At 41.5% G+C, this 13094-nt stretch overlaps 1 long non-coding RNA gene across 1 annotated transcript in view; it reads right to left on the bottom strand.

Moving 5' to 3' along the window:
• Window positions 1–4071: 4071 nt before the first annotated feature.
• Window positions 4072–13094, bottom strand: part of LOC140201281 (uncharacterized) — a 67295-nt gene continuing 58272 nt past the window's right edge. Inside the window, exon 4 of the long non-coding RNA XR_011886816.1 lies at window positions 4072–4135. This is a non-coding gene — a long non-coding RNA (uncharacterized lncRNA). The remainder of the gene's footprint in view (window positions 4136–13094) is intronic.

Raw genomic sequence — 13094 nt, forward strand, 5'->3', positions numbered from 1 at the left:
GATGTTATGAGAATGCAGGGTGACTTGGACAGGCTGGGTGAGTGGGAGGATGCATGGCAGATGTAGTTTAGTGTGGATAAATGTGAGGTTATCCACTTTGGTGGTAAGAACAGGAAGGCAGATTATTATCTAGATGGAGTCAAGTTAGGAAAAGGGGAAATACAACGAGATCTGGGTGTTCTTTATCATCAGTCACTAAAAGCAAGCATGCAGGTACAGCAGGCAGTGAAGAAAGCTAATGGCATGCTGGCCTTCATAACAAGGGGAATTGAGTATAGGAGCAAAGAGGTCCTTCTGTAGCTGTACAGGGCCCTGGTGAGGCCACACCTAGAGTATTGTGTGAAGTTTTGGTATCCAAATTTGAGGAAGGACATTCCTGCTATTGGGGGAGTGCAGCGCAGATTCACAAAGTTAATTCCTGGGATGGTGGGACTGTCATATGTTGAAAGATTGGAGCGACTGGGCTTGTATACACTGGAATTTAGAAGGATGAGAGGGGATCTGATTGAAACATATAAGATTATTCAGGGATTGGACATGCTGGAGGCAGGAAGCACGTTCCCGCTAATGGGTGAGTCCAGAACCAGAGGCCACAGTTTAAGAATAAGGGGTAGGCCATTTAGAACGGAGTTGAGGAAAAACCTTTTCCACCAGAGAGTGGTGGATATGTGGAAAGCTCTGCCCCAGAAAGCAGTGGAGGCCAAGTCTCTGGATGTTTTCAAGAAAGAGATGGATAGAGCTCTAAAAGATAGCGAAATCAAAGGTTATGGGGATAAGGCAGGAGCTGGATACTGATTGTGGATGATCAGCCATGATCACAGTGAATAGCAGTGCTGGCTTGAAGGGCTGAATGGCCTACTCCTGCACCTATTGTCTATTGTCTATTGAGAGTGTACTCTAAAGTTCTGACTCACCTGTCAGTTATCAATGTTGGAAGAGTATGGCAGGTGCAAGTTCTGCAAATCCTGACATCAGGAAATACAGTCGCAGCATGTTAATACATTAAACGTGTGCAAATCACTGTATAAGCTGTTTCAAAGTAAGTTTCATGACTTCAGTGATTATTTTGCACAATCGCTTTATTGAGTGTGAAGATTAAGAACAGCTCCCATCTAGCAACAACAAAATGGGTAAAATTCAATTTTCTTGAGAAATATTTTCTGTACCAAGTTGTATCAGTCTGTACAGTGCATGAATAATTGTTTGTGTCTGTACATAGATATTTTCACATTGTCTTGCTAAATAGAAAGACAAGATGCGATTTTGATTGCCACTGATTGGGCTGATTGAACAGAAGACAATTAAATGCATTGCACAGGCCAGTGGCAGGTGGGACCCTTGTTATGAGTTTGTGGCAACGTCTCTCTTCTTTTTACTTTGCTGGTTAGGTTCCCACTCTTCACTCTCAGTTGGTTTATTGAGACAGGTCAAGTAGAAATCATTGTGAACCAGGGTGGGAATAAAGTACAAAAAAAGACATTCAATTGTGCCAGTATAGACAATAAGTTTGATCTGGAGCTGATCCAATCTCATTCATGCTGAGACCTGGTCTTGCAATCTAAAGGCCGATTAGTTCATTTGCCTGTACAGTAGTACAACTCCACTACATACTTATAATAAAGTTTCTTTAAAAGAATATCTATATATTAAGTTATCAGCATAACTTGAATTTGGATATTATGAAATAAAGTCTATGGAGATAATCTACTTGTGGGTGACAATGGAAGACTCAAGTAAAATGTTATCTTGCTGAAGTGGTAAAGGAGGAATGTGTTAGCCTGTCTGGGAAAGCCTGAGTCACATATTTACTAGAACTATACACCACTAACAATTCTACATTTGTCAAAAAAACTCTATATCATAAGACCTAAACAGTTGGTGATTTCTCCAGAGATAAATAGAGCTTATATTTGGCTCGTGCTAGATGGGTTGAATGGCCTGTTTCAGTGCTATATTTCTCTTTGACTCTATTAGAACCTCACTTTAAATTACTGCCTGTAATAATATAATAGCAATAATACCATTCCATGGCAGAACCCAGTTATAGAAATGTTATGTTGATAGTGTAGGAGTTAGAAGAAATATGACAATCCAATAATTTATGCTTTTAGTGTTGTATTTTTGGCCTTTTTCATGCTCTCAAATTACTGTCTGTACATATTCAAAGGTCAGTGTTACAAAATGTGAGACAACTGTAAGGGGTTTCTTCTTTTATGTTACTGCGAAGGCTAACAAAATGGCTTCTTTGTTATGTTATAATTAAAATGGCTTTTCTGTAATAATAACTGCGATGTAAGGAGTCCTCTGTCTCTCTGCTTGTTTGGGTTATATTATTGATAAGAGAGAGAATGAATCAATTAGGTTAGATGTTATTCTTTCTTGTGTGTCTGTAAGCTATTGTTTCCCGGGTTTTGGGGCAGAAGGCGGATGGGGACAGAGTGAGGAGATGCGATGCTGTAAGCTGGGTGATGGGACGGACCTCGAGCGGGAGTCTGAGGCCCAGGGTCTTCGGCGAGGAGAGGAGACGAAGACAGACTCGTGTGGAGCGTCTGGTCGACCACCGTGGTTGGTCCCAGGCGGTGGGTCGAGGGGGTCAGAGGGGATTGAATGGTGGAAAGAAGACTCCGTTTCTTGAGCTCCAACTGTTGTGCACGGAGTGGCTGAACTTTGATAAGTTTGCGCCTTTTATTTTCCTTTTATATTTTATCTCTATTAATTACATAGTTCCAGTAAGATCTATGAAGTGTAATCATTTAATCGCATATGGTGTATTGTCTGTTATTTGGTGGGGTGGGGTACATCACACAGCATCCACACAAACTTGATTACCCAGTTTGGCGGGGCCGAAGGCTGCTCCCCCGAGACGAAAATGAGCTGAGCGAGCCTGAGGCTTACCCGGGGGCTACATTTGCTGTCGTCATCTTCTCTTCTCGCTGAGGACCCTGGGCCTCGGGGTCCGTCCCGTCGCCCAGCTTACAGCATCGCATCTCCTCACTCTGTCCCCATCCACCTTCTGCCCCAAAACCCCGTGAAACAATAGCTTACAGACACACAAGACAGAATAACATCTATCCCAATTGGTTCGTTCTCTCTCTTATCAATAATGTAACCCAAACAAGCAGAGAGAGAGAGAGAACTCCTTACATCACAGTTATTATTACAGAAAAGCCATTTAAGTTATAACATAACAAAGAGGCCATTGTGTTAGCCTTCACAGTAACATAAAAGAAGAAACCCCTTACACAACAAAATAATAACGTGAAGAGCAGCAGATAAACCTGATGGTCAGAATCAGAATCCAAATCAGGTTTATTATCACCGGCATGTATTGTGAAATCTGTTAACTTAGTAGCAGCAGTTCAATGCAATACATAATCTAGAAGAGAGAACAAATAATAATAAACAAACAGGTAAATCAATTACAGTATATGTATATTGAATAGATTGTTAAAACGTGCAAAAAAACAGAGGTACTGTTATTAAAAAAAGTAAGGTAGTGTCCAAGGGTTCAATGTCCATTTAGCAGATGGCAGAGGGGAAGAAGCTGTTCCTGAATCGCTGAGTGTGTGCCATCAGGCTTCTGTAACTCCTACCTGATGGTAACAGTGAGAAAAGGGCATGTCCTGGGTGTTGGAGGTCCTTAATAATAAACGCTGCCTTTCTGAGACACCGCTGCCTAAAGATGTCCTGGATAATTTGTAGGCTAGTGTCCAAGATGGAGCTGACTAGACTTACAACCGTCTGCAGCTTCTTTCGGTCCTGTGCAGTAGCCTCTCCATACCAGACGGTGATGCAGCCTGTCAGAATGCTCTCCACGGTACAAATATAGAAGTTTTTGAGTGTATTTGTTGACATTCCAAATCTCTTCAACCTCCCGAAAAAAAGTTAGAGATTCACAGATTCACACGGAAATGATGCACCTAACACCATAGGAACCCAGAAACCTGAAACAGCTCAAAAATATTACACTGAAAAATAATACATGGGAATACAGCCCCAGCAGTAGAGCACTGCCAATTGTAATATAGAGTGGGAAAGATTAGTGGCTGTTACTCTTGGTCATTCACCTCAGATGGAAACATCTGCACACAGCTCATGCTTGTAATCACCAGATGTTGAACCTCCAATCTCACCCCTGTAGAGAAAAGCATAGAATGAAGATCTGGCATTCGTTCACAGAAGGGGAGAGGAAATTTGGCCCAAATAATTTAAATAAAAGTTTAAAGATGTTAGGAAAAAAAGATGAAAAGAATAATCAATTTTCCAAACATAATGTGCCACAGATCAGGTCATGGGATAATCTATGTGGCAAAGATTACATATACCACTTATGAAATTGTCAGTACATGTTAGACATTTCTATAACTATTGTTTTTATTCTTTTTTCTAATTCCAATTGTGCACTCATTCTTCAGTTTAAACCAGCAAAAGGTTCTCAGCAAAATAAAGCAATAAAAAAATATTCCTGTAAGAATAGACTAAGAATTCTCATCCCTGCCTGCAGAGTGACTGAGTGGCAGAGATGGGATCAGGGAGAAATCATTAACTATTCAATCAATCAATAAACTGAAAATATTTCGTCACTTGAACAGTTTGCAGGGAAATTCTCATGGAACTTTCCAATGACTGATCTCTGCTTAGCAAGCCCCCTAGCTACAAGAACGATTTTTAGAGTTAAATGTTTTCATAAAAGCATGAATGCGTGTTTTAAGTGAAAGAATAATAAAACCAGCATTTGTGTCCTGAAGAGCCTTTCGTATCTTCTGGATGCCCTGAAGTTGGCTGCAACTGGCAAAGTACATTTGAAATTCAGTCATTGTTGTAATGTAGATGATTATCATGCAAGAGTTTACTTAATCGCTTTTGTAGGAGATATTATGAAGTAAATCCAAAAGCACTGGAGATGTATATCCCATTCTTGTGATCACAGCTAATACTACTTCAAACAATGACTGTGCGATAGTTAAATTGTACCTGGACCAGAAATGACCCAAAAGTCAATTAAGGCAAACAGAAAAGTGAACAAGATTTATTATGCTTATCCTTCAAACAGACTTGCTGCAATAGAACAGACTAAGTATTTATTGCTTCTTAAATTTTTTGAATTTGTACTGCAGTTCTCCCTGTGACTTAAAGACAACCTGGAAGGAATTGTATTTCATAAAGTTACAATCTAATACTGCAATAATAGTGCTTTTAAAATTGAAGTGAAACTGTTGTAGTATTCTTAGTGCACTAGTAAAACCTTCATGTTGCCAAAGCCCACTAGTTAGGATTAAGAGCTTGAGAACAACTGTATCCTTCTTGAAAAGGCCTTGATCCATTTACCGCTGTCTTCTTTCTCTGACCAGCTGATCAACACTTTCCATCACTTCACACTTATCTCTTCATCGTGACAGCGGGAGATGAGTTCTGACAAGGTAATGGAAAATAGGGTTCCACAAGCCTTGGCAGGGATAGAAGCATCTTAGCTGTCTCATCACAACTGTTCTTTTCAAATGTCACTATTCTCAAAACTCAGAATCCTTCGCAGCAGGGCAAAATTGGATTAAGTGGGATTGCTTACTAAAAACCTTGTTTCGTATCTATCTCTAAATTTGCTTGTATGACATTGCTGTAGTATTGGAACCCAAGTGAAGCAAAACTTGCTGCTATTTGAAGTTTTTTGTTTAACACTGTAGTTAGTTTGGCAGCACGTTCAAAAATGAATGAACCAGATGTACATTTTAAAGGAGTATGTTGCAGCTTTCACTTCATAATTAATAATTTTGAGAACCAAAGTACCTTTCCATCTGTCAAGATAAATACATCTTTTTTCATTTTTGACTGCATAAGATATTTGATTTTAAATTTTAGGTAACAATTTTAACAAAACAGATCTAAAAAAAATATAGAGTTAAACACAATATCCTCGGAAAGATAAGTTGTTGTAATCTCTTACAACAAAATATTGTTTCTTCCTAATAATTGTAGAAATGCTTGCTTTAATATTAATAACATATCCATGGGATGTTAAAAATATTTATACACTGTTCAGTCTCTTTTTCTTATGAAAGCATTAATTCCTGCTGAGGTACAGTTCCATGGGGATGTCTAGTCTTTAATAATTTGCCAAAGTGACTATTCTTCATGCATGGGCATCACAGCAGGAACCAATCCTGCCTTCAATCAGTGATCAACACACACAAAATGCTGGTGGAACACAGCAGGCCAGGCAGCATCTCTAGGAAGAGGTACAGTCGACATTTCGGGTCAAGACCCTTCGTCAGGACTAATGGAAAAAAGAGATAGTAAGAGATTTGAAAGTGGGAGGGGGAGGGGGAGACCCGAAATGCAAGGAGAAGACAGGAGGGGGAGGGCTGAAGCCAAGAGCTGGGAAGTTGATTGGCAAAAGGGATACAAGACTGGAGAAGGGAGAGGATCATGGGATGGAAGGCCTTGGAAGAAAGAAAGGGGGAGGGGAGCACCAGCGGAAGATGGAGAACAGGCAAGGAGTTATTGTGAGAGGGAAAGAGAGAAAAAAAAATTAGGGATGGGATAAGAAGGGGAGGAGGGGCATTAACGGAAGTTAGAGAAATCAGTGTTCACGCCATCAGGTTTGAGGCTGCCCAGATGGAATATAAGGTGTTGTTCCTCCATCCTGAGTGTGGCTTCATCTCGACAGTAGAGGAGGCCATGGATTGACATATCAGAATGGGAATGGCACGTGGAATTAAAATGTGTAGCCACTGGGAGATCCTGCTTCCTCTGGCAGTCAGAGCATAGGTGTTCAGCGAAACGGTCTCCCAGTCTGCGTCGGGTCTCACCAATATATAGAAGGCCACACTGGGAGCACCAAACACAGTATATCACACCAGCAGACTCACAGGTAAAGTGTTGCCTCAAGTGGAAGGACTGTCTGGGGCTCTGAATGGTGGTGAGGGAGGAAGTGTAAGGGCAAGTGTAGCACTTGTTCCGCTTACAAGGATAAGTGCCAGGAGGGGGATTGGTGGGGAGGGATGGGAGGTACGAATGGACAAGGGAGTGATTTCCGTGGAAAACAGAGGGGGGGGGAGGGAAAGATGTGCTTGGAGGTGGGATCCAGTTGGAAATGGCGGAAGTTACGGAGAATTATATGTTGGACATGGAGGCTGGTGGGGTGGTAGGTGAGGACAAGAGGAATCCTATCCCTAGTGGGGTGGCGGGAGGATGGGGTGATCAATCACTTTCCAAGCTCAAGCATTAGACAAATTAAAAGTAGAAACTATGGCTAATTTAATTCTCCCTACCCTGGGATACTGCAGCTAATTTTAGAATTCTAACTGCTTCCCAACCTAATTCAGCACAGAGAAGGAATTAAATTGTTTATCTACCATCTTCTGTCTGCGTTTCATCACAAATATATCCCTTTTTATCCTCGGTATCATTCTCCAAGAGCTTTTAAGAAAACTCTATTCTTGGTGGTAACATGTCCATATGTTGGTCAAGAGAAGACAAACATGAATTTAGTACTACAATTCAAAGATTAAAGATTGACTTTATTTGTCACATATACAAGGAGAAGATGGTGGTGCGACAGCAGCACGGGCGGCCTCTCCGGTGAATGATATCAGTAATCTGTCAAGTAAGGGACCGTGCACAATTCTGATTTGATGGAGACAGACGTGAGAGTACGCAGGAACATCTGGAAAACTTCTGAAATGCCCGCTTTGCTGCTGCTGCTACTGTGTGGTAACCGGAAACTCCGGAGCAGAAGGTCCCGAATCCTCGGCCTTGCTTGTTTCAGCAGCCGGGGCTAAGTCGAAGGCACTCGGCAGAGGATGGCGCTGGGGAGGCTGTATCGGAGGGGCTGGTCGGAGGCTCGCAGTTTTCCGATGGACGGACTCAGTGTTGGCTGTGGTCGGCTACTTCCAAGGCATCGGAGTTGACGGTGCCTGGAGGTTTATGGCAGGGAATTTCCCCCTTTTGCCGCCTGCTATCGGGGACTCGGGAGTCGATCGACTCGGGGACTTTGAGACTTTTTTTTACCGTACCCATGGTTTATTCTTCATCAAGTTATGGTATTGCTTTGCACTACTGTAACTATATATTATAATTATGTGGTTCTGTCGGTGTTAGTCTTTGGTTTGTCCTGTTTTCTGTGATATCACTCTGGAGAAACATTGTATCATTTCTTAATGTATGTAGCCATTTCTAAATGAAAATAAAAGAGGACTGAGTGTTCTTATAATCTAAAAAAATATACATTGAAACATTGAAACACACAGAGAAAATATGTCATTTGCATCAACGACCAACACATCCACATATATGTTGGGGGCAGCCCACAAGTGTCACCATGCTTTTTGCACCAACATAGCACGCCCATAGCTTACTAACCCTAGCCCGAACATCTTTGCAATGTGGGATGACACCAGAGCACCCGGAGGAAACCCGCGTGGTCGTGGGGAGAACGTAGTAAGTTCCTCACAGACAGCAGTGGGAATTGAAACATTGCACCTACAGTACATCTAGCTGCATCATTAGAGAACGGGACTGAGTACAGAATATTAAAAATTATGTTGGAGGGACATATAACTTGAATTTGTTCCATGTTCTATAGCTGGTAACAGCCAGTTCCAGAAATGTGTGCTAAAATCTGGGCAAAAATTCTGCTGTCAGTCCCTTAGAGATGTACATTGTGAGGAGTGACTCAAAGAGAAATAAACTTTTCAAATAAAGTTTTGAGATGTGATGGAACCAAAAAGACTTCAAAGACAAAGAGGAAATACAGAATGCTAAAAAATCTCAATTTACTTAAAATGGCAATAACCAGACTCAGAATCAAACAACTTTAACATTTATTAATATATTTAGAGATACAGTGCAGAACAGGCCTCTCTGACCAAATGAGCCACACTGCCCACCAACCCACCTATTTAACACTAGCCTAATCACAGGACAATTTACAATGACCAACTGGTATGTCTTTGGACTGTGGGAGGAAACCCACGCAGTCACAGGGAGAACGTACAATCTTCTTGCTGACAGTGCCAAAACTAAACTCCGAATTCTGACGTCCCGAGCTGTAAATGTGTCACGTCGCACTAATCATATACTACAGACACTGTAGGAAAGAATAAAAGAGGCAGAAATTTCTAGAAGTTAGTGGATTGGCAACTAAAGGTATAATGAAGCAATGAAAATTAAGGAAAGGCAGGAGACCAGATTGAAGGAAAGTAAAGGTCTTAGAGGTTTGCAATTATACGGCATGAACACAGCAAGATGTAATTTGAAAACAAGAATGAAAATGTTATAGCTGATCTATAAGTGGTACAGGAGAAATTGTAGGTGATTGAATACAGGGTAATACATGACCAAAGTTAAAATTTTGCTTATCACAGTCCCGAGGAGACACCGGATTATGCAGAGGTACAGAGAGTTTAAAAGAAACAAGTGGGGGCACTCAGCACACTTTGCTCACCACAGTCCTGAGGAGACACCTGGACTGAGCAGAGGGAGAGAGATTTTAAAAGATACAAGCGGAGACAGTCGACACTTTTTGCATGCCACATTCCTGAGGAGACACAGGGGTTGCATAGAGAGAGAGAGAGTTTAAAAGAAGTGAGTTGGCTTATCTACATATTGTGTCAGGAAGCCTTCCTAAACACACCTAACGAATTCCATCCAATCTAAACCCCTTACTCTAGGGAGATGCCAGTCAATATTCGGAAAGTTAAAATCATCCATCACAACAACTTTATTATTATTGCACCATTCTAGAATCTGCTTCCCTATCTGCTCCTCGATGTCTCTGTTACTATTGGGGGGGTCTATAAAAAACACCCAGTAGAGTTACTGCCCCCTTCCTGTTTCTTCCACCCACAATGACTCAGTAAACAATCCCTCCATGACTTCCTTCTTTTCTGCAGCCATGATACTATTCCTGATTAGCAGTGCCACTCCCCCACCCCTTTTGCCTCCCTCCCTGTTCTTTTTGAAACATCTAAAGCATGACACACTCAGCAGCCATTGCTCCCCCCGAGCCATCCAAGTCTCTGTAATGGCCACAACATCATAGTTCCATGTATTGATCCACGCTCTAAGTTCATCCGCCTTGCTCATGATACTTCTTGCATTAAAATAGACACATCTCAAACAACCTGTCTGTTTGCTTCTTTGCTCTATCATTTGCCTATCCTTCCTCATAAACTCCCTACAAGCTGTCTCTATTTGTGTGCCAATCACCCCATTCTCTGCCTCTTCACTTTGGTTCCCACCCCCTGCAAATCTAGTTTAAACCCCTCCCCCCCCAATTGCATTAGCAAACCTCCCTCCCAGGATATTGGTTTCCTTCCAGTTCAGGTGCAACCCGTCCCACTTGTACAGGTCACACTTTCCCCAGAAAAGGCTCCAATGATCCAAGAACTTGAAACCTTCCCCCTGCACCATCTCCTCAGCTACTCATTCATTTGCACTATCTTCCTGACTGACTTTCACTGGCTCGTGGCCTGAGAGTAATCCAGAGATTACCATCTTGGTGGGCCTGCTCTTCAGCCTCCTTCCTAACTTCCTAAACTTGCTGCACAGGACCTCTACCCCTCTCCTCCCTATGTCATTGGTACCAATATGTAGCACGACCTCCAGCTGCTCATCCTCCCCTTCAAGAATATTCTGCAACCACTCAGAGATATCCTGGACCCTAGCACCTGGGAGGCAACACACTATACTGGTGTCTCTTTTGCTTTCATGAGGGGAAGTTGGTTGCACTTCACACAGTTGTAGTCATCAGGGAGACTGTCAGCTTCCACAAATTCCCACATCCCACAGGAGGAGCCTTCTACAGCCATATCTGCCATTCTGCCTGCACTGTACAAGGGCAACCAAGACCAAATCTTCTAACCTTGATAGCTGGTTCATCCTATTACAGTTGTACAACACGGTAGTTTGCAATTGGAGTATTGTATGCAATTCTGGATGTGATATTACCGGAAAGATGTGATTAAGCTGGAGAGTGTGCAGAAGAGATTCACAAGGACGTTGGCTGAATTGGAAGGCATGATTCTAAGGAGAAATTGGATACACTGGGTCTATTTTCCTGAAGCGAAGGGAGGCTGACAGGCGACATGATAATAGTATATAAAATTAAAATCAAATAGTGTAGATGGAAGTGGTTTCTAAAACTAGAGAGCATAGATTTAAGGTGAGAGGGAAAAGGTTTAAAAGGGAATTGAGGGAAAAGTTTTCACATGGTGTAGTTGAATGAGTAGGTGGTCGGAGACAGGAACACTAACAATGTCTAAAAAAACTGCAGATACTGAAATGTGGAACAAAAAAAATGCAGGAATTCAGCAAGCTAAACATAATCTGTCATGGCGAAGAGATAGATGACACCTCAGGTCATATCCTTAGAGTGTAGAGGCAAGACAGCCAGGATGTGGAACTGAGAGGCTGGGTGTGACAGAGGCTAGCCTCTGACTTTAAACCTTAAGGTGGATACAGATCAGGTGTATTTAAACATCACTCTTCTCCACTCTCGCCCTCTGACAACTAGTTCCATCCACCTATCATCCTCTCCCTCCTCCCCTGGTTCTACCTATCACGTGTCAGCCTACGTTTTACCCCTACTTCTCACATCATATGATGGCTATCTTCCCTTTTTAATTTCAGTCCTGATGCAGGGTTTTGACCTGAAATGTGACTATCCTTTAGCCACTGGTGATCCTGCTTGACCTGCAGAGTTTCTCCGGCAGTTTAGTTTTTGAACAGTGTTTCAGTTACACCTGGACGGACACTTAAATGAGAAAGGCAGACTGGGGTAAGAAAATCATGCAAGCAGGTAGGATGATAATGTGTGTGTAGTATTGCCACATGAAAATAGTTGTTTGATAATATCAGCTCAGCAATGTTTGGTCAATAACATGATGGTCAGTACACAGTGAATCAAAAAGCATGTTTCATTATTGACTCTATGTTCAACTCTATGATTGTATGAGGGGTCTAGGTTGATAGAATTAAATGAAATACTGATGGAGGCAGTTCTTGAACTATTTAGGGTAGATTACCAATTTCTGTTCTATACATTCTGTGTTTGGGAGAACGTCCATCTCCTGAGGCTCAGTTTGGCCAATGGAGAACCCTCCGCATTTTTTAGGTACCATCATCCGATTTCTCTAGGTAGGATACCTCAAAATGTAAAATAGGGTTAATAATCCGAGGTTACTTGGCAGTTTTTCTATTGCCATCAATATAAACAGAGGAAAGGGAGGAGGTTTTTACACAGCCCACAAGGAATAAAACAGTTGTAAGGCCAAGCAACCTATTTCAAATTGATCCTTTATCAACAAGTGAAATAAAAATGTGGTCGGGGTTCTGGGTTGTGTATACATTTTTGCAGTGGTGATATGACTGAGTATAACATATTTATCTGGCATTCTAGCTCACACTATGTGGCTTAGTATAATCAAATCAATATGTGCGTATTATTTTACCAGTGTGATGCACATGAAATGTTGCTTAGGAAAGTAATGTGCGGCCAATATGTTATATTGATGCATGCACATTATGATTAGGTTGCATTTGGTAATATGTAAAATCCATTGAGTGCAATAATGTGGAGTGTAAAGGTGACAGTTGAATGATATTGTCAGCAAGTCAATCTTTGTGATGACTTTTGTCATTCAGACATGTTTGATAATGGCATCAAGATAATCATGGTGCTATGATGTCATCAAGAATGGTAATAATAAGAGAACGACATTTCTGTGATAAAGTTTGTAGTGCAATGTTTTTCATTTGCAGGAAGCAGATGTTTCCAGGACACTGCACTGGTAAAAATAGCAATGTAGTGCATGTGTTATAAGCCCACCAAGGAATATATCTGCCAAAATATCATTGGAACAATGCATGTGTGGTAATCTCATCAGGACAACAAGTGTATGAAAATATCACCATTACATTGTTTCAACATCAAAGTGCATATGTGAAAATGTCAGTCAGCCAGTACATGTTATAATGTGAACATGGTTCTAGACCAATACAGTGTGATGATGTCACCTGAGTGATAGCACAAAGACAATCTCCTTGTAATTATGTAAACAAGGTGATGACACCAGAAAATGCTTGGATAATAATGC

The sequence above is a fragment of the Mobula birostris genome, chromosome 8, assembly GCF_030028105.1.
Source record: "Mobula birostris isolate sMobBir1 chromosome 8, sMobBir1.hap1, whole genome shotgun sequence".
NCBI lineage: Eukaryota > Metazoa > Chordata > Chondrichthyes > Myliobatiformes > Myliobatidae > Mobula > Mobula birostris.